At 53.7% G+C, this 21,830-nt stretch overlaps 1 pseudogene; it reads right to left on the minus strand.

Annotated features, from left to right (window-relative positions):
* Nucleotides 1–852: 852 nt before the first annotated feature.
* LOC147985389 (uncharacterized) overlaps nt 853–21,830 on the minus strand; it is a 29,296-nt pseudogene continuing 8,318 nt past the window's right edge.

Raw genomic sequence — 21,830 nt, forward strand, 5'->3', positions numbered from 1 at the left:
CGCGCCTTCTGCTTCATAGGGAACACATTGGGGCACACCCTTAAATGATGCTCAATTACCCCCCTTGGGACCCCTACCAACTGCTTGGGTTCCTAGGCGAATACCTTGTTGTTCGCACGCAAGAACTTCACCAATGCCTTCTCTCGACCCAGGTCGAGGCTGGCGCCTATGGTGAAGGTGGCTCCCGAGGATCCACCTTCCTCCACCAACACTTGCTTCGTTTCGGCCTGGTCCTGAGTGAATAGCTGCTTCGTCTTCACCGGTGCGGCCTCCTTAGCCCCTAGGGTGGCTTCGCTGGCCGGGCGCACTGCTGCTGCGGCCGTGAAGGTAAGCTCGAGGGCCGCCAAAGCGTCCTTGGTGTCTCCGGCCACGGTGAGTACGCCGCTGCTGGCCGGCATCTTCATGAGCTTGTAGGTCGGATGGGTCCCTGCCATGAACTGAGCCAAAGCAGGTACCCAGGGATGGTGTTGTATGGGAGGCCAATGCAGGCGATGTCAAAGTTGATGAGCTCGGTGCGGTAGTTGCCCCGGGTACCAAAGGTGACCGGGAGGCGTATTTGCCCCAAGGGGCTGGTGGACCCGCTACCGACTCCAGAGAAAGGCTTTGTGGGGCGGAGTCGGCCGTACGGTATGTGAAGCAAGCCGAAAGCTTCCACGGAGAGCATGTTGAGGCCCGCTCCGCCGTCGATGAGAGTCTTGGTCATGGCGACGTTGCAGATTATGGGCGTGCAGAGCATTGGGAGCGCACCCGAGCCAGCAGTGGTGGTGGGGTGATCCCTTGAGTCGAAGGTGAGGTCAGCCTTGGGCGTGGCCCATCCCGGAGGGGCTCCCGCTGCACAGAGGCGGCGCCGATCTAGCAGAAGAACTGCTTGGTGTGGCGGTCTAAGGGCGGCGCTTGCGAGCCGCCTAGGAGAGCCACTATGGCGACAGGCGCCGGTGCCGCGAAGCATGCAACGAAAAGGCCGCGTAGCTCCTCCCAAGAAGCCACAAAGGATCCTGGCAGGTTGAGCAGCCAGGCGCGTGGCGCGCCAGCGAGGGCCAGGGGGAACCAGTTGGCCATGACCTTGTCGTCGCCTCCAGCCTCCAGGACAGCCTCCTCGTATGCCAGCAGGAAGGCCGACAGATCCGCCTGAAGGAAATATGCCCTAGAGGCAATAATAAAGTTATTATTTATTTCCTTATATCATGATAAATGTTTAGTATTCATGCTAGAATTGTATTAACCGGAAACATGATACATGTGTGAATACATAAACAAACAGAGTGTCACTAGTATGCCTCTACTTGACTAGCTCGTTGATCAAAGATGGTTATGTTTCCTAGCCATAAACATCAGTTGTCATTTGATTAACGGGATCACATCATTAGGAGAATGATGTGATTGACTTCACCCATTCCGTTAGCTTAGCACTTGATCGTTTAGTATGTTGCTATTGCTTTCTTCATGACTTATACATGTTCCCATGACTATGAGATTATGCAACTCCTGTTTACCAGAGGAACACTTTGTGTGCTACCAAATGTCACAACGTAACTGGGTGATTATAAAGGTGCTCTACAGGTGTCTCCGAAGGTACTTGTTGAGTTGGCGTATTTCGAGATTCGGATTTTTCACTTCGATTGTCGGAGAGGTATCTCTGGGCCCACTCACTAATGCACATCACTATAAGCCTTGCGAGCATTGTAACTAATGAGTTAGTTGTAGGATGATGTATTACGAAACGAGTAAAGAGACTTGTCGGTAACGATATTGAACTAGGTATTGAGATACCGGCGATCGAATCTCGGGCAAGTAACATACCGATGACAAAGGGAACAACGTATGTTGTTATGCGGTTTGACTGATAAAGGTCTTCGTAGAATATGTGGGAGCCAATATGAGAATCCAGGTTCCGCTATTGGTTATTGACCAGAGACGTGTCTCGGTCATGTCTACATAGTTCTCGAACCCGTATGGCCCGCACGCTTAAAGTCCAGTGACGATCGGTATTATGAGTTTTTTGTGTTTTGATGTACCGAAGGTAGTTCAGAGTCCCGGATATGATCACGGACATGACGAGGAGTCTCGAAATGGTCGAGACATAAAGATCGATATATTAGATGACTATATTCGGACACCGGAAAGGTTCCGAAAGGTTTCAGACATATACCGGAGTACCGGGGGTTACCAGAACCCCCCCCCCTTGGGGCTTAATGGCCCTACATGGGCCTTAGTGGAAATAGAGGGTAGCAAGGGGAGTGTGGGGCGCGCCCCCCAAGGCCCAATCCAAATTGGTTTAGGGCAAGGGGGCTTGGCCCCTTCTCTCCTTCTCCTCTTCTCCCTTTCCTTCCCCCTCTCCTACTCCTACTAAGAACATGAGGAGTCCTACTCCTAGTAGGAGTAGGACTCCCCCTCTTGGCGCGCCTGTCCCTGGCCCACCGCCTACTCCCCCTTGCTCCTTTATATACGGGGGCAGGGGGCACCCCATAGACACAACAATTGATCATTGGTCTCTTAGCCGTGTGCGGTGCCCCCCTCCACCATAATCCACCTCGATCATATCGTAGCGGTGCTTAGGTGAAGCCCTATGTCAGTAGCATCATCATCACCATCACTGCGCCGTCGTGCTGACGAAACTTTCCTATGAAGCTTTGCGGGAACAGAGCTCGTGGCACGTCATCGAGTTGAACTTGTGCAGAACTCGGAGGTGCCGTGTGTTCGGTACTTGGATCGCTCGGATCGTGAAGACGTACGACTAGATCAACCGCGTTGTGCTAATGCCTCCGCATTAGATCTACGAGGATATGTGGACACACTCTCCCCTCTCGTTGCTATGCATCACCATGATCCTGTGTGTGCGTAGGAATTTTTTTTGAAATTACTACGTTCCCCAACAGTGGCATCCGAGCCAGGTTATTGCGTAGATGTTATATGCACGAGTAGAACACAAGTGAGTTGTGGGCGATGCAAGTCATACTGCTTACCAGCATTTCATACTTTGGTTCGGCGGTATTGTTCGATGAAGCGGCCCGGACCGACATTACGCGTACGCTTATGCGAGACTGGTTCTACCGACGTGTGCTTTGCACACAGGTGGCTGGCGGGTGTCAGTTTCTCCAACTTTAGTTGAACCGAGTGTGGCTACGCCCGGTCCTTGTGAAGGTTAAAACATCACTAACTTAACGAACTATCATTTTGGTTTTGATGCATAGGTAAGAACGGTTCTTGCTTAGCCCATAGCAGGCACGTAAAACTTGCAACAACAAAGTAGAGGACGTCTAACTTGTTTTTGCAGGGCATGTTGTGATGTGATGGTCAAGACATGATGCTATATTTATTGTATGAGATGATCATGTTTTGTAACGGAGTTATCGGCAACTGGCAGGAGCCATATGGTTGTCGCTTTATTGTATGCAATGCAATCGCCCTGTAATTGCTTTACTTTATCACTAAGCGGTAGTGATAGTTGTAGAAGCAATAGTTGGCAAAGACAACAACGATGCTACGATGGAGATCAAGGTGCCACGCCGGTGACGATCGTGATCATGACGGTGCTTTGGAGATGGAGATCAAAGGCACAAGATGATGATGGCCATATCATATCACTTATATTGATTTCATGTGATGTTTATCCTTATGCATCTTATTCTGCTTTGCTTGACGTTAGAATTATAAGATGAGCTCTCACTAAATTTCAAGGTAAAAGTGTTCTCCCTGAGTATGCACCGTTGCCAAAGTTTGTCATGCCGAGACACCACATGATGGTCGGGTGTGATAAGCTCAACATTCATCTACAACGGGTGTAAGACAGTTTTACACACGTAGAATACTCGGGTTAAACTTGACGAGCCTAGCATATGTAGATATGGTCTCGGAACACTGAGACCGAAATGTCGAGCCTGAATCATATAGTAGATATGATCAACATAGTGACGTTCACCATTGAAAACTACTCCATTTCACATGATGATCGGTTATGGTTTAGTTGATATGGATCACGTGATCACTTAGATGATTAGAGGGATGTCTATCTAAGTGGGAGTTCTTAAGTAATATGATTAATTGAACTTAAATTTATCATGAACTTAGTACCTGATAGTATTTTGCTTGTCTATGTTATTGTAGATAGATGGCCCATGATGTTGTTTCATTGAATTTTAATGCGTTCCTTGAGAAAGCAAAGTTGAAAGATGATGGTAGCAATTACATGAACTGGGTCCATAACTTGAGGATTATGCTCATTGCTGCACAGAAGAATTACATCCCGGAAGCACCGCTGGGTGCCAGGCCTACTGCAGATGCTGCTGATGACGTTAAGAACGTCTGGCAGAGTAAAGCTGATGACTACTCGATAGTTTAGTGTGCCATGCTTTATGGCTTAGAACTGGGACTTCAACGATGTTTTGAACATCATGGAGCATATGAGATGTTCTAGGAGTTGAAGTTAATATTTCAAGCAAATGCCTGGATTGAGAGATATGAAGTCTCCAATAAGTTCTATAGTTGCAAGATGGAGGAGAATAGTTCTGTCAGTGAACATATACTCAAAATGTCTGGGTATCATAATCACTTGACTCAACTGGGAGTCAATCTTCCAGTTGATAGTGTCATTGACAGAGTTATTCAATCACTGCCACCAAGCTACAAGAGCTTCGTGATGAACTACAATATGCAAGGGGTGAATAAGACAATTCCCAAGCTCTTCGCAATGCTAAAGGCAGCGGAGGTAGAAATCAAGAAGGAGCATCAAGTGTTGATGGTCAACAAGACCACCAGTTTCAAGAAAAAGGGTAAAGGGAAGAAGAAGGGTAACTTCAAGAAGAACAGCAAACAAGTTGCTGCTCAGGAGAAGAAACCCAAGTCTAGACCTAAGCCTGAGACTGAGTGCTTCTACTGCAAACAGACTGTTCACTGGAAGCGGAACTGCCCCAAGTATTTGGCGGATAAGAAGGATGGCAAGGTGAACAAAGGTATATGTGATATACATGTTATTGATGGGTACCTTACCAGAGCTCGCAGTAGCACCTGGGTATTTGATACTGGTTCTATTGCTAATATTTGCAACTTGAAACAGGGACTACGGATTAAGCCAAGAGTGGCTAAGGACGAGGTGACGATGCGTGTGGGAAATGGTTGCAAAGTCGATGTCATCGCCGTCGGCACGCTACCTCTACATCTACCTTCGGGATTAGTTTTAGACCTGAATAATTGTTATTTGGTGCCAGCATTGAGCATGAACATTATATCTGGATCTTGTTTGATGCGAGACGGTTATTCATTTAAATCTGAGAATAATGATTGTTCTATTTATATGAGTAATATCTTTTATGGTCATGCACCCTTGAAGAGTGGTCTATTTGTGTTAAATCTCAATAGTAGTGACACACATATTCATAATGTTGAAGCCAAAAGATGCAGAGTTGATAGTGCAACTTATTTGTGGCACTTCCGTTTAGGTCATATTGGTGTAAAGTGCATGAAGAAACTCCATACTGATGGACTTCTGGAATCACTTGATTATGAATCACTTGGAACTTGCGAACCATGCCTCATGGGCAAGATGACTAAAACGTCATTCTCCGGAACAATGGAGCGAGCAACAGATTTGTTGGAAATCATACATACTGATGTATGTGGTCCAATGAATATTGAGGCTTGCGGCAGGTATCGTTATTTTCTCACCTTCACATATGATTTGAGCAGATATGGGTATATCTACTTAATGAAACATAAGTCTGAAACATTTAAAAAGTTCAAAGAATTTCAGAGTGAAGTGGAAAATCATCGTAAGAAGAAAATAGAGTTTCTACGATCTGATCGTGGAGTAGAATGTTTGAGTTACGAGTTTGGTCTACATTTGAAACAATGCGGAATAGTTTCGCAACTCACGGCACCCAGAACACCACAGCATAATGGTGTGTCCTAACGTCGTAATGTACTTTACTAGATATGGTGTGATCTATGATGTGTCTTACTGATTTACCGCTATCGTTTTAGGGTTATGCTTTAGAGACGACTGAGGGAGTCCTGGACTAAGGGGTCCTCGGAAGTCCGGCCTGTTATCCCTAGGCCGGACTGATGGGCTGTGAAGACATGAAGGCCGAAGACTATACCTGAGTCCGGATTGGACTCTCCTTCGCGTGGAAGGCAAGCTTGGCGACCGACTATGAAGATTCCTTCTTATGTAACCGACTCTATGTAAACCCTAGATCCCCTCGGTGTCTATATAAACCGGAGGGGTTAGTTCGGAAAGGACACATTCATTACCATAAGTCATACAGGTTAGACTCCTAGGGTTTAGCCATTACGATCTCGTGGTAGATCAACTCTTGTAACACCCATATTCATCAATATCAATCAAGCAGGACGTAGGGTATTACCCCCATAGAGAGGGCCCGAACCTGGGTAAAAATTGTGTCCCCTGTATCCTGTTACCATCAATCCTAGACACACAGTTCGGGACCCCCTACCCAAGATCCGCCGATTTTGACACTGACATTGGTGCTTTCATCGAGAGTTCCACTATGTCATCGATGAAAGGTTCGATGGCCCCTTCAATCGTCTATAGCGACGCTGTCCAAGGAGAAACCTTCATCCCTGGACAAATTTTCGTGTTCGGCGGCTTCATACTGTGGGCCAACTTGCTTGGCCATATGGAGCAGATCGATAGCTACGCCCCTGGCCACAGGTCAGATTTGGAAACTTGAACTACGTCGCGGATATCCGTGGAGACTTGATCTTCAATGGATTTGGGACCGCAGCGATCGCTCCCCCTCTCTCCGAGGAACATGACTTAAATCTATCATCGGATCACATCCAGGAGATGGCTCCGGTTGCTGCAACGACCTTAGAACCGTAGCAGATCATGCCATCCGAAGCCATAGAATCCGCGGAGTTGGAGCCGCACACGGACTCGGCACCTTGCAATATCTGCGTCAATGGAACTCTGGATTCGTCTCCGGCTATAAGTTCCGGACCATATACGCCTGCGGACACCGAGCTGGATCGGTTATTGATTTTCGAATTTAGCACCGCAGACATCTTCCAGCACTCTCCCTTGGGTGATGTGCTAAACTCTTTAAAGAATTTGTCCTTGGAGAAGGACTCACAACCAAACTATGTTCGGTTCAAGCCAGAGGCTGATGATGGGAAATTTTGTTTTCCACTCGCCACCCACTTCATAGCCACTGTTGGTGATTTAACCGACGTGCTCGATTATGGCTCCGAAAACATCGACGGTATGGACGACGATGCCAACATGGAACAAGGCCAAGACCCGCCGTTCACTAGACGTTGGACGACCACCTCTTCGTACAATGTGTACATGGTCGACACACCTAAAGAAGCTAGCGACGATGACAAAGGGGATCCACTCGCGGATAAGCCTTCTGAGACACAGTCCAAGCGCCGGTGCCCCAATCACCGCTCCAAGCCTTGTCGCTCGAAAAATGACAACACTGGCACCGGAGAAAATGGTACTCCAGGCGACGCCAAAAACAATGAAGACCCTGTTGGAGCCGCATCTGAACAGGAGGAATAAGACAACGGGCAAGATGACCCTGATAAACAGGCCACGCCCAATGACTCAGATGATGATAGTTATCGTCCAGTCTCCGAAGATGAGGAGAGCCTCGACAGCGAGGATTTCATCGTGCCTGAGGCACCCCTAGAGCAGGAACGCTTCAAGCGCCAGCTAATAGCTATCGCCAGAAGCCTGAAAAAGAAACAACAGCAGCTCCAGGCTGATCAAAACTTGCTCACTGACAGGTGGACTGACGTCCTCCCATTAAACCTCAAAGGACCAGCTCGCCACTGGCTAAACAGCCTGCCTGAAAATTCCATCGGCAGCTGGGAGGACTTGGAAGAAGCCTTCCTCGACAACTTCCAAGGTACATATCTCCGGCCACCCGATGTCGATGACATAAGACACATAGTTCAACAACCCGGAGAATCAGCCAGAAAATTCTGGACTAGGTTCCTAACCAAAAAGAACCAGATCGTTGACTGTCCGGATGCCGAAGCCCTAACGGCCTTTAAACACAACATCCGTGACGAATGGCTAGCCCGCCACCTCGGCCAAGAAAAGCCAAGATCCATGGCAGCCCTCACGGCACTTATGACCCGCTTTTGCGCGGGAGAAGATAGTTGGCTGGCTCACATTACCAACACAGCCAATGAAGTAGGCCCCTCCGAGGCCAAAAATAGCACTAGCAAGCTCCGGCGCAATAGACACAAACGCCGAAGCAATGGAGATAACACATATGACACCACAGTTCATGCCGGATTCAGCGGCTCCAAATCCGGCCAGCGAAAGAAGCCCTATAAAAGGAACGGCGGAGGACCATCCAGCTTGGACTGCATACTCGATCGTCCTTCCCAGATACATGGCACCCCAGACAAACCGGCCAACCATACTAACAGAGATTGCCAAGTCCTTAAGCAAGCCAGCAAGGTAAATAGCGGAAACAAGGAAGGGGAATCGCAGAGCGAGGACGAAGACAAGGAGCCTCGGCAGCCGAACACCAGGGGAAAAAAGAAATTCCCGCCTCAAATCAAAACGGAGAACATGATATACGCTACACACATCCCCAAAAGGGAGCGCAAGCGCGCACTTAGGGACGTTTATGCGGTAGAGCCAGTGGCCCCAAAGTTCAATCCATGGTGATCATTCCCGATCACCTTCAATCGTAGTGATCATCCAACTAGCATCCGTCATGGCGGTTCACCTGCATTGGTACTGGACCCAATCATCGACGGATTTCACATGACACGAGTCCTAATGGACGGTGGTAGCAGCCTCAACCTGCTCTATCAGGATACAGTACGCAAAATGGGCATTAATCCCTCACGAATCAAGCCCACGATAACTACCTTTAAAGGAGTTATACCAAGCGTGGAAGCCCGCTGTACGGGCTCGATCACGCTGGAGGCGGTCTTCGGTTCCCCGGATAACTTCCGAAGCGAAGAGCTAATCATCGATAGCGTCCCCTTCCGCAGCGGCTACCACGCACTGCTCGGACGAACCGCGTTCACTAAATTGAACGCGGTGCCAAATTATGCTTATCTCAAGCTCAAGATGCCCGGTCCGTGCGGCGTCATTATAGTAAATGGAAACACGGAACGTTCCCTCCGCACAAAGGAACATACCGCAGCCATAGTAGCAGAAGTACAGAGCGGCCTTCTCAAGCGTCACCATAATCCAGCCGCCGAACCCCTGGACATCGTCAAGAAGGTCTGGACTACACCGCAAAAGGGCAGTTCGGGTCATCAAGAGCTGAATTAGTAAATTCGGCCTCCGTCCTAGCCCCGATGAGGAAAGGGGCACCCGTGCCGTGCGTACATAATTACGCACTCAAAACCTCATGGGTACTGATGGAGGCATAACTCGCTCATGATCCATAGTGCGGCTTGACCGACCCTGGGATTCACACGCCTTTATTTTTTCTTTTTATTATCACGGTCTTTTCTCTTTTCGAGGTCTATATGGACGACCCGCTTACAGAACACACCAAGGAGGCAAGAAGCTCTGGCATACAAGGGAATGCCCAGGTGGTCTCTATTAAACGATTGCCATACTTGTTTTACATACCTGCACGTAGCTCGCCCTTGGTTGCGACATGTTAAATAGCTTTACTTGCTTATCACATTACTCGCACAAAGTACGCCTCGACGTACTAATTACATCACAATGGTGAATAAATGGTGACGTCATCTTATTACTTAATTTTTCCTGTTTCCTCACCGTTGTGTATATTATATATTACACGCGTACACTATGGTACGTATTACCATTCTAGGGGCTTCATTACACCCCCCTCTACGGCAATAAAAGTCTGAACACTTATTTCAGTATAGTTCGTGTCGGCGTTCTGGGAACGGGGGTCCCCAGACATGCCTCCTGCGGCCTGCGGCGTGGCTCAAAGGGGGGCCCAGCGCGGCCCATCTTCACCAACACAAACCCAAGACCCTCGCGAGGGGCCAAGCCTCGCGGGGAGGATGACGCGGAGCTTCCTCGGGAACGGCCCCGTTAGGCTGGCTCATGAGGAGGCGGAGAGATCAAGGAGGGGTACCTCACGAGGTGCCCGTGACGCAAGCCATGACGACCGAGGGTGCCAGGCGGGTGCCAGCCCGCGTAGTGTCCTCCTTTCCTCTTTGGTGCAAAGGGGGCAAGCGCAGCCGCGGAGTACCGAGGCATCAGGCAAAGGTTTCCATTTCGGTGCAACGAGACCAAGACCATGAGGACTACAAGATGGAGGTCATCATGGAGCCCGAGACGGCGTCATCACCAGAGCTTTGTGCAGGCGAAGACTACTTTTGTCAGGGTAGCTAGTACTAGCTGTCCCCCTTCAAATTAGCCCGCCATTGTTGGCTCCCTTCCCGCTCGATATTTGGGAAGAGGACCAGGGCCTCTATAAATGGGACCAGCCACCCACAGAGCAAAGGGAGGTTCAGAGGTTCGAAGAAGAAGAGAAGGAGAGAGAGGGTTCGAGGAAGGAGGCTCCTTAGAGAGGGGTTTCGATCAGAGAGAGAGAGAGAGAAAGGTGACTGAACTCCTCCCAGCAGTTCATCGCCCAACCAAGAATAGACCCTCGCAAGGCTATTCTTCCTTGTATTGTTCATCATCATCAGCCCAAGAGGCAATCCACCACACCACACACTGGATTAGGGTATTACACCACAACGGTGGCCCGAACTAGTATAAACCCTGTGTCTCTTGTGTTGTTCTTTCCTTAGTTTAGATCCTAGCAAGGCGGAGGAGTGCAGGTAGGTAGGAGGCGAAATCTCCGCGCGCACCCCAGTGTTCGAACCTCAAGGGTCTGCCGGAACCCGAAATCCGACATTTGGCGCGCCAGGTAGGGGTTTGCCGGGATTCGTCTTCCACCATCCCGTTCTCCTCCGACCATCACGCCCATGTCTGACGCATGTCGGGCCCGCGCCGAGCGCCGGGCTGCACTCGCTTCCCGCGTCGCCCAGACGGCCCCTGTCAGCAGGTGTCCTCGCCGTTCCCCGTCACCTGCCTTCAACGCCGCCACCGGCCCGGCGGGGGACGAGCAGCAAGCATCGTCCCAGCATCCGTCCGTGCGGCAAGATGGCCGCACCGCAACTCCCTCGCTCGCCCCAGCTGGTTCTTCATCCCGCGCACTCCGCGCGCCCATGGAGGCTCGGGCTGCACTCATCGCGGCGAACAAGCTCCTGCGCTACCATCCCGTCGACGACGTCTACGAAGAATGGCTCGACCGCGTCGCCGAGCTCGTCTGCGCCGCAGGGGGCTCTCCTGCGCCGTCCGTTTCGCTGCATCGCACCCCGCCCCGCGCGGGCGATGAAGCTCCGACGGCGCCCCGGCCGCCTCCTCCTCAGGACAGCGCCATGGCTCCAAGGCGCGTGGCCCCTGGGCAGAACCCGCTCCGTCAGGCGCCAGCGCGGCAAGAGCAGAGCTGTCAAGAAGTCCCTCGCCCGCAAGAAGCTGCCCAGGCGCTCCCTGCTCCAGCACGTCGCGACCATGCTCCTGCTCCCGCGCGTCAAGACCCCGCGCTGCTCCCAACTACAGCGCGTGGGGACATGCAAGACCAAGCTCCCCGTCATCCAAGGCCTCCCGTGACCACAGCAGGCTGCCGCGCCTTCACTGCCGAGCTACGCAGCGTCGCGTTACCCAGCAAGTTCAAACCGGACTTGCCTCCTCGCTACAACGACACGACTGACCCTGCGGAGTTCCTCCAGCTCTACAAGCTGGGCATCAAAGCTGCCAATGGAGACGAGAAGGTCATGGCGAACTGGTTCCCCATGGCGCTCAAGGACGGGGCCCGCACCTGGCTCCTGAACCTGGCTCCAGGCATAATCTCCTCCTGGGATGAGATGCGCACCCGCTTCATCGCCAACTTCCAGGGCACTCGCGACCGGCCACCCGCCGTGAGCGACATGCGCCGCATCAAGCAACAGCCCGGGGAGACCCTGCAGAAGTACATCCAGCGCTTCAATAACGCGCGCCTCAAGATTCCCAAGGTGACCGAGGAGGACATCATCTCGGCCTTCTCCGACGGCTTGTGCGACGTCAAGATGAAGGAGGAGCTGGCGATGCATGAAGACCTGTGCACTTCCTTGGAGCTGTTCAACCTGGCAACCAAGTGTGCCAGGGCCGAGGAAGGGCATCTCTCCCTCCTCGAGCTGCCTGCCATAGACCCAGAAGAGAAGAAGCCCAAGGCCAAGGATGTGAAGCGCAAGGGGGCTGCCGTGCTCGCGGCAAAACCAGACACCAAGCGAGGCAGAGATCAGCCCAAACCTTCCAACGGCAGCCGGTACTGTGTGTACCACGACCTCCACACCCACAACACCAACGAATGTCAAGAGCTCCGAGCCGTGCGAGAAGGAAGGATCGGCCGTCGCCCTGACCGCAGTGACCGGGGCTACGGTCAAGGAGGAGGAAGGAACGCAGGATGCTGGGAAGACCGTGGCCCGCGCCAAGGGTGGCGCGATCAACCTCACGAGGATCGCTGGCAAGACCCGCCTCGCGAGGGAGGCTGGAGAGATCAGCCTCGCGAGGATCGCCCGCAAGGCAACGCAGGCCTCCCACCGTTGCCGCCGCAGCCAAGGAGAAACGAGGACCGCCACCAGGACGAGGGGGCTGGGGGCTTCCAGGAGCCGCGCGCGATCGCCTGCATCCTGGGCGGGGCACAAGCCCCAGCCTCTCAGCGCATCTTAAAGCAGTTCGCCCGTGAAGTGAACGCAGTCCTCCCCAGGCTCGAAGCCACGTGCCCTCTCAGGTGGTTGGCGTGCGCCATCACGTTCAGCTCAGCAGATCAGCTCAAGTGTGCGGCTACAGCCGGAGTTCTCCCGATGCTTTGCTCCCCGATCGTCAGCAACGTGGTGGTCACCAAGACCCTCATCGATGGCGGGGCAGGGCTCAACGTCCTGTCCGTGGAGACATTCAACAACCTCCAAGTGCCCTACAGCCAGCTTCAGCCAACCAAGCCTTTCTCCGGTATCACCGACGGCTCCACGGTCCCGAATGGGCAGGTCCGCCTCCCTGTCACCTTCGGGGCACGCGACAACTACCGCACCAAGCTCATCGACTTCGACGTCGCTCACATTTGCCTGCCGTATAATGCCATCCTTGGGTACCCAGCGCTGGCCAAGTTCATGGCCATAACTCACCACGGCTACAACGTCCTCAAGATGTCAGGAAGCGGCGGAGTCATCACGGTGCCCTGTGAAGAGAAGGACGCAGTGTGTTCCCTGGAACGAGCCTTTCAGGCCGCGTCACTGGAAGACCCGGATCGTGGAAGCAGGAGGCCTCCCGAGACCGCCCCTAAGAATAAGAAGGCATCGTCCGGCCCGACCACTCAGGAGGCAGGCCCCTCTGGGCCCTCGCCTGCCCAGGGGGAACCTCCTTCCATCACATAGGAAAGTGCGCCCGGCGCCCTCCTCAGGCAGGGCTCGGGGGCTCTCCCCTGGAGGGCCACCGACCTAGCTAGGGTCACGAGGGAGGCGCTTGGGCACCACATGGAGGTGTGTTTCGAAGCATGTTTCCCTCAAGAAGGAGCAAGGCAAGGAGATCCAGACCCTCAGGAGTTCGTCAGCAAGGCCATTCAGGAGCTACAGGAGTCAAGAGTCATGAAAGGCAGCCGCCGCCTACCAGCAGTGGCTCCCCATCCAGGCGAGGATGGTGGGCTGCACGTCTGCATTGACATACCAGGGCTCAACCGAGTCGCCTCTCTGGAGCGCCTCTGGCCCTCGCGAGTGGGGCGCTATGGAGGCCCGCCCCACAGCTATGTTAGCATGCCTTACGGCTTGCCGAACGCGGCTGACACGTACCAGCGCCTCATGAGGGGCACCACGGAGGCACGAGAGGCCAGGCGTTCCGCAGCCCTGGCAGGGATGGAGATGGCCCGTGAGGAGCCGCCAGCGCCTCCGGAGCCTCCCGAGGCCCCTGGGCCTGGGGGCTCGTGAGGATCGGCTCCCGCAGCCCACCGAGCCTGCTACATCAACGCTCCTTCATCCTCAACATCATCAAGTGACATCTTTCGAGTTTTATTTCCAGCTGGGAGCGCCCCCCCAGGGCTACATTATTCCCAGGCCGCGTGGGTCCGTCCCTGCGGCGTGTATCCCTTTTTTATTCCATGTTGTTAGCTTACCTTGTTGGGGGCGCCCCTCGGGCTGCATGATCCCCAAGCCGCTCGGGCCAGGCCCAGCGGCATGTATCCCATTTGCGTTTATTTCCGATTATGCGTTAGACCCACCATGCTTGATTATTTGATGCCGGTCCACGGCACCTCTTCTTCTCCATGCCGACCACTTGCACGTTAAAGGGGGGGTACCTGAGCATCGTGACTCAGGGCTCTTACTGGCTCTCCAGCCCTTACCCTCTGGCCTTGTCCATGGCATCGCGACCTGGCATACCAGCGACGGCTGAGACCAGCTCGAGGGCCGGGACCCAAGGACGTAGAGTGCCGACATCTAACCAAATTTGCAGGGACACATCACAAGATAAGGCCCAGTGCCAGGCGCAACCCGCCTAGAGGTAGGGCCTCGTGAGTCCCGCGCTGGCTCACGAGTGCCCAGATACACCTCGCCAGGCCCTACCGTGCCAGCCACGTGTCAGGGCGGGGATGTACACACCCCGGGGGCTCCTCCCGGAGGGGGGCCCCCTCCCACGTACCAGTGGAAGCACCATGCTCTGCGCTGGCTGGCGACACTGCCGAGGAGCGGCTATGCCCGTACACATACGGTAGATCTATGCTCCACGCTGGTGATAAACAACTGAGGGTGGCCCCCGGGCCACACCAACCTCAGGGAGCCCAGAGCTCAGTGTCTAGCCTCATCGTAACGCCTCCCATTGGGAGTGCCGCGCGAGGGGGCTGGGCACGGGGGCTGCGCCTGGGCCACACCCAGACGCACGCCGCCCAGCCAGGTCCCCCCGGGCCTGGTTCATCGCGCGTCTCTCCCCGAGCGGAGCCAAGGTACGAAGGCCGTTTGAGCGTCAAGGGGGACTCCTGAGCATCGCGACTCAGGAGCCTAACTGGTCACGTAGCCCCTCACTCCGTGGCCCCGTCCTGGTTTACGGTCGGGACCAACGCTGGGTGAGGCACGCGCCCGGCCGGGCTCTGCAGACGTAGAACGGTAGATCCACCCGCATCACACCTCCCTACTTGCTGTTCGTGTGCCAAGGGGGACTCCTGAGCATCGCGACTCAGGAGTCTAACTTGTCACGTGGCCCCTCACTCCTTGGCCCCGTCCTGGTTTCCGGTCGGGACCAACGCTGGGTGAGGCATGTGCGGGGCCGGGCTCTGCCGGCGTAGAACATAAGCAAGTAGGAAGGAAAGGCACAAATTTCAAGGAATTCAAAAGAAAATATTACAGTCCACACTGTTATCTAAATGCCAAACGCAAGTTTAAACACCTCCCCGAGGCATGATACATGTGCAGGAATTAAAGGCAGGACAGGAGCCGCGACGGAGTCACTTGTCGGCGGTGGAGCAGCATGGATTGGGTATGCCTCACGGAGCGGTGGGGTCGGCGGCGCCTTGCTTCGTCTTGGTGCTGAAGGCCCGGAACTTCCCCAGCAGGGCCTCTGCGCGACCCTTCACGGCCTCGGCAGCGGCACGCTCGCCGCACACTGGCTCCAGCAGGCTGTCGAGGTCGACACTGGGATCGCGAAGGTAGATGTGGGTGAGGACCCGCATCAGTGCTGCAGAAGACAGGACACGCGCCTCAGCCTCAGCCGTGGGGCCAAGGCCAAGGGTGACATCTTCAAGAGCGTGAACCAGGAAGGGAAGCAGCTTGGCGGGGCCGTCCTCGGCACCAGCCAGTAGGCTCTCCAGGCCGCTGTCGTAAAGCGTCCTCAGTGAGGAGCGAGCCCTCGCCTCCATCTCCATGAAGGCCACACGGTCCTCGGCAAGAACCAGGGCCTCGTCGTCTAGCTTGGCCTTCCTCTCCCCCAACTCCTGCTCCAGCGCGCCTAGGCGGTCGTGGCGTTTCTTGAGCTTGACCTCCCTCTCCTTGAGAGCCGCCTTACGAGCCTTCACGCCTTCTTCCTGCTCTTGGCGAAGGCGGACCTCGTTCGCGAGCTGGTCCCGCAAATCTTGAAGTTCGCCCTCCAGCGCCTTGCAACGTCCACGGACATCGACCACCTCCCCCAGGGCTGCGTCGTGAGCAGCCTTTGCCTCAAGGACGGCATGCTTCTCCTCGTCGCATGCCGTCGAGGCCTGGACCAGCGCCGCCCGAATCTAAGCGTCAGAGCGAACCCATCCTGAAGCCAGCTCCAAGCGCCCGGCCACCAAGCGGGGGTCGGCGCCAAGAAGATCCTGACGCAGTCGGTCCAGCTCAGCAACAGCACGATCCAGAACGGCAGAAGGGGTCGGAGAGGCAGCAGCCGGCGGAGTAGGAGGAGAAGGCGGCAGCGCGGCCCCAGCATCCTGAGGCGGAGCTTGCCGCGCCCCGACAGCTGTAGTGGCGGCGACGGGCGAGAGCACCTCGGGGGCCACTTGGGCCGTGGGGGCTGAGCTCGCCCCAGCCGGCTCAGCCAGGCCTCGCGAGGACGACCGGGCAGGAGAAGCCTGTGCGTCGCGGTCACCCTCCTTCGCAGGCAGAGGCGCTGCCACGGGTGGAACCTCGGGAGCTCCCTTCGGCTTCTTTGCTGCGGGCACCAGCCTATCCAAGAAATGCAGACGTCAAGCCTCAGTAGCAGAGCAAGAAATAAAGACAAGAATTGAATGCTTACGGGTCGTCGCCAGTGAGCTCAAGCGGCCTCCGGCCAAATTTGAAGCCTGAAAGCCGGCTGGAAGGGTCAACCTCGGGAAGCTTGGAGGCGGAAGGTGCATCTACAGTCCGCCCCGGGGCCGGGGCAGACCCGCGGGAGATCAGCCCGGTCCTGTCCTTCTTCGGGATCGGGGGTGAGCTCCTGCCGTCCTGCTCGTCGTTGTCCTTGTCGTCGTCTTCATCATCATCCTCGTCGTCATCCTCGTCGTCATCGCTCGGAGAGAGGCGCAGAACGCGGGACCTGCGCCGGGGAAGGGGAGCCCTCGACTCTCCGTCAGTCGCCTCAGAGCCAGGCCCTTTTCCCTGCTCCCCTCCTTCCTCCTCTTTGCTGGTGTCGTCGGAGGGCACGTCCACTGGTTCCTCGGCAGTTTCCATGGGCACGGGCCCATCCCCATTGAAGACGGGCATGGACTCCACTACCTGCTCCCAGTCATCGCGGAGGAACAAGGGCGTAGGAGCGCCCGCCAACCTCGCCACATCGCCCCCGACCAGAGATTGGAGGACCGCAGCTAGATCTCCGTCGGCCAAGGCAGCGGGGCTCGGACGGGGCCTCCACATCGGAAGTGAGTACTGCCGAAGCGGAGTCAGCTGGTGCTCCAGGAATTCCCTCAGCAGCAACGCGTCGGTCAGCTTCGCCGCCGCCATATTGGCCGGCCTCAGATCCGCGTCCATCTTCTCCAACATCAGCTTCGCGCGGGTGTCCGTGAGCTCCGCTCGACCCCAATTGCTGGAGCTCATGGGCTGCTCCGTGGGCAAGATCAGCCGAGGGTGGATGCGCCCAGCATCGACCAAGACCCACTTACTCCTGAAGCCCTCAATCCTTTTCCCGGGGTTCGAAATGGCAATGGCGCCACCATACGCGACGAAGCTCGTGCACGTGGAAGCAGTACCATGAGAGGTCCGGAGGTAGAAGTAGTGGCGCAGCAAGGCCACTGAGGGCTGCCCCCTACGTGAGCCTCGCAGTAATAGGCGAAGATTGCCAGGAGAAGGACGGAGTTGGGGTGGAGATGCAGGGCTTGTAGCTTATAGTGGCGGAGGACAGAGAAGAACTCAGAGAAGGGAGGCACCAGGCCAGCAGCAATGGAACTTACGAAGAGCAGATAGAAGGTTCTCCCTTGACCCTCAGGGGTGGCGGAGCCGGCTTTAAACACCTTCACCCCGTTGATGCCCCGCGCCGTCGCCATCCGGCGCAACCGGGCAAGGCTCGCCTCCGACACGTTCGACGGGTCCAAGGCAAACGAGTACCAAGCTACGGCCGGGGGCTAACGAGGCGCCATGGCTTCCTGGGTCACACGGTCGGAGTGGATCTGGAAATTTTGGAGGAAGGAAGGAGAGACGCAAGAAAGGGGATCTGAGCAGCAACCGGGGAAAGCAAGAAGCAAAGCCTAGGTGGATGCCGCTCCTTTATCAACTCGCGCGGTTGCTAAGGCGCCCACGTCCAATCAACCGCCACGCGGCGCCCAAGGCCATAGGCTGTTAGGGCCCGTGGCGCTTCGCTCTTGCCCTTCTGCCTCCCTGCACGGCCAAGTCCGGGCGCGCCTTGGGCCCGGGGGCTACTATCGGCGTTCTAGGAACGGGGGTCCCCAGACTTGCCTGCCAGCGGCCTGCGGCATGGCTCAAAGGGGGGCCCAGCGCGGCCCATCTTCACCAACACAAACCTAAGACCCTCGTGAGGGGTCAAGCCTCGCGGGGCGGACGATGCGGAGCTTCCTCAGGAATGGCCCCGTCAGGCTGGCTTACGAGGAGGCGGAGAGATCAAGGCGGGGTACCTCACGGGGTGCCCGTGACGCAAGCCATGACGACCGAGGGTGCCAGGCGGGTGCCAGCCCGCGTAGTGTCCTCCTTTCCTCTTTGGTGCAAAGGGGGCAAGCGCAGCCGCGGAGTATCGAGGCATCAGGCAAAGGTTGCCATTTCGGTGCAACGAGACCAAGACCATGAGGACTACAAGACGGAGGTCATCGTGGAGCCCGAGACGGCGTCATCACCAGAGCTTTGTGCAGGCGAAGACTACTTTTGTCAGGGTAGCTAGTACTAGTTGTCCCCCTTCAAATTAGCCCACCATTGTCGGCTCCCTTCCCGCTCGATATTTGGGAAGAGGACCAGGGCCTCTATAAATGGGACTAGCCACCCACAGAGCAAAGGGAGGTTCAGAGGTTCGAAGAAGAAGAGAAGGAGAGAGAGGGTTCGAGGAAGGAGGCTCCTTAGAGAGGGGTTTCGATCAGAGAGAGAGAGAGAAAGGTGACTGAACTCCTCCCAGCAGTTCATCGCCCAGCCAAGAACAGACCCTCGCGAGGCTGTTCTTCCTTGTATTGTTCATCATCATCAGCCCAAGAGGCAATCCACCACACCACACACTGGAGTAGGGTATTACACCACAACGGTGGCCCGAACCAGTATAAACCCTGTGTCTCTTGTGTTGTTCTTTCCTTAGTTTAGATCCTAGCAAGGCGGAGGAGTGCAGGTAGGTAGGAGGCGAAATCTCCGCGCGCACCCAAGTGTTCGAACCTCAAGGGTCTGCCAGAACCCGAAATCTGACATTTCGGCACCCCGAACATATAGCATTATATGCATCGGCTCCGAATCATGTCTTTGGTCAATAGTTGGGTTGCCCGGCTCCTATGCTTACTATCTTACGTTCAGCTATATCGGCTAGGGTAGTAAAGGGAGAACTACTGCGATTGTGTCCCGGTTCTTCCGGACGAGCACTGTCGTGGAATTGTCACGTCAGATGTCCTTAGTGTGAGGACTTAGTTGCGAGGCCAACGCATCTATGTGGTAGCTTGAGAGGGGTTGAGCGGAATCGAGAGACGCAACACAGGACAAGGGTTTAGACAGCTTCGGGCCCCAGGAAACATCATCCGGTAACAACCCTACATGCTGTTTGAGGTTAGATCTCATTATCATCATGAGGGAGTCGCCGTAAACCGGCTCTCCTCTAGTTGTGTCTAACCCTAGAGATTGTTTCTTGCTTCCCCCCCTTTGAGGAGCCCTGCCCCTCCTTATATATGTTGAAGGGGCGGGTTACATGTGGAGTCCAACTCGGACTTTAACTTAAACTATTTTGACTTCCTTTCCTGGGATTCTTAACGTCTGTCGGTTTAACATTGTCTGCCGATTTAACACCAGCCGGTTTACCGTCTGTCTTAGCCATCTGTCTTGACTCTCTGTCTTAACTCTCCGCCGGTTTACCAAGTCCCAGTCGGTTTACAACTCCAGCCGGGTCATACCGCGGGGTATATCCCCGACATTAGCCCCCAGTTTAATTTGGATTTATCCATGTTAAACTGATCCCGAGCATCTTTAAATCCTTGTCATTTCCTTCTAGAAAATCTGAGTCAATAGACCAGCTTCATAATCAATTTGCTGACATTGGTTTGTCATAGATAAATATTGTGAAGAATAACTCCTTTGACTTCAGCTCCCAATGCTTAACAAAATATTGGCCTTTGAAATACTCATATGATCTGCAGCCGGTTTAAGAATGTAGAACTTGCCGGTTTGAGAATGTAAAACTGTGCCGGTTTAAGACTTTGAACTTGCCGGTTTATCATTACCGGTTTATAAATATTGATGGAACCTGGTCATAATTGTAGTTAACATCAAGCTTGAAAATATACCTCTTATATGCCTATAAACTTGTAGCCCCCAAGTCTTAAGAAGGTAACAAAGCAACAGCTTAAGACTTGCTTCAATATGAATGTCACAATCTTGAAGAAATCCAGGTTGTTCATTTCAATCACCAGTCAGCATTGAGTATTCCACATATGTAGCCCCCAAGTGTCGGGTTGTCATGCTTGCAGCAACCTGGGACTTGAAATTGCTAACCTCCAAGGGCCGGGTTATTATGCAATAATGAGCAAAGACTTTGTAAATATGATCATGTAAACTTGAGCAGCAATATGTAGCCCCCAAGGGCCGGCTCAATAAGATAATATTGAGCTGGGACTTGATATATTCTTCAATGAAAATAACATCATATGATGTAACCCCCATCATGGGGCTTGAACCCATGTCCACAAGGTTAAGAGCCTTGTGCTTTACCAACTGAGCAATGGATCCTTCAATAATAGATGAAAATCTGTGTACCTTGAATTGTTGACAGGAGCAATTGGTAGCCCCCAAGGGCCGGCTTACTACGATGTGATGAGTCGGATCTTCAATAAGTGAGCAAACAATGACTTTGCATTAGCCCCCAAGTGTCATGGTGCATGCTTGCAGCGACATGAGACTTGCATATTTTATGTAATCTCAATTTTGAATAATGTAGCCCCCAAGTGCCGGTTGTAAGCCTGCAGCGACTCGGGACTATTCCTTCCATTTGTAGAATAAATTATATCCATTGATAAAATAATATCCATTGCACTGAAGCGACTTTAAAAACCTCAATCGTAATAGTGGTTATTGATAACCATAATAAAAATCTAGCCATGTTGGCTATTAAAGATTTGAATACTTTATGAGTTGATAAATAAATCTGGAGTTGAAATACTCGGCGACTCTTGGCCGATGGCAACTTAATGCGCATTCATTGTAAGACGGAATTCTTATAACCCGGTGGGCGGGTCATAATGCCCAAACATATTGCCAGGGTTCATAACCAAGGCTGTAATTGAAGATAATCAAATATGACATAGATGATACCTGTGACATAGAATCACCTCGTTGGTTTAACCAACTTTTGTAGTGAGGGATGTAACCCCAATCTTGAGTATTGAGAACTCCTTCCTTAATTTGCCAGATTATGATAATAAACCGCACCGGGATATAATAAACACCGGATTTTCCTTATAATACTGGTAACTTGTTTAGTCAAAACCAGACCGGGTTAATGAATGCCGGATTATAACTGATCATGTAGTGACAACTTGTAGTTGAGAGCCAAGCCGGGTCAAGGATGCTGGTTTACCAGAAGATATTATGAACCTCAAGAAAGGTGAAAAAACTTGGCAAATAGAACTCAAAAAGAACATGCGAGGCTTTTTACGAGCCGCCAGGCTCCAAATCGAGGCTTTTCATGGGCTGCCAGGCCGCTGAGTTAAACCATTTAACAAAGCCTTTTAAGATGGGCCTCCAATTAACCAATCGTCGTTTTAACTTTG

This window comes from Triticum urartu, chromosome 2A (assembly GCF_056163025.1).
Source record: "Triticum urartu cultivar PI428250 chromosome 2A, HENAU_Tu73, whole genome shotgun sequence".
NCBI classification, from domain to species: Eukaryota; Viridiplantae; Streptophyta; class Magnoliopsida; order Poales; family Poaceae; genus Triticum; species Triticum urartu.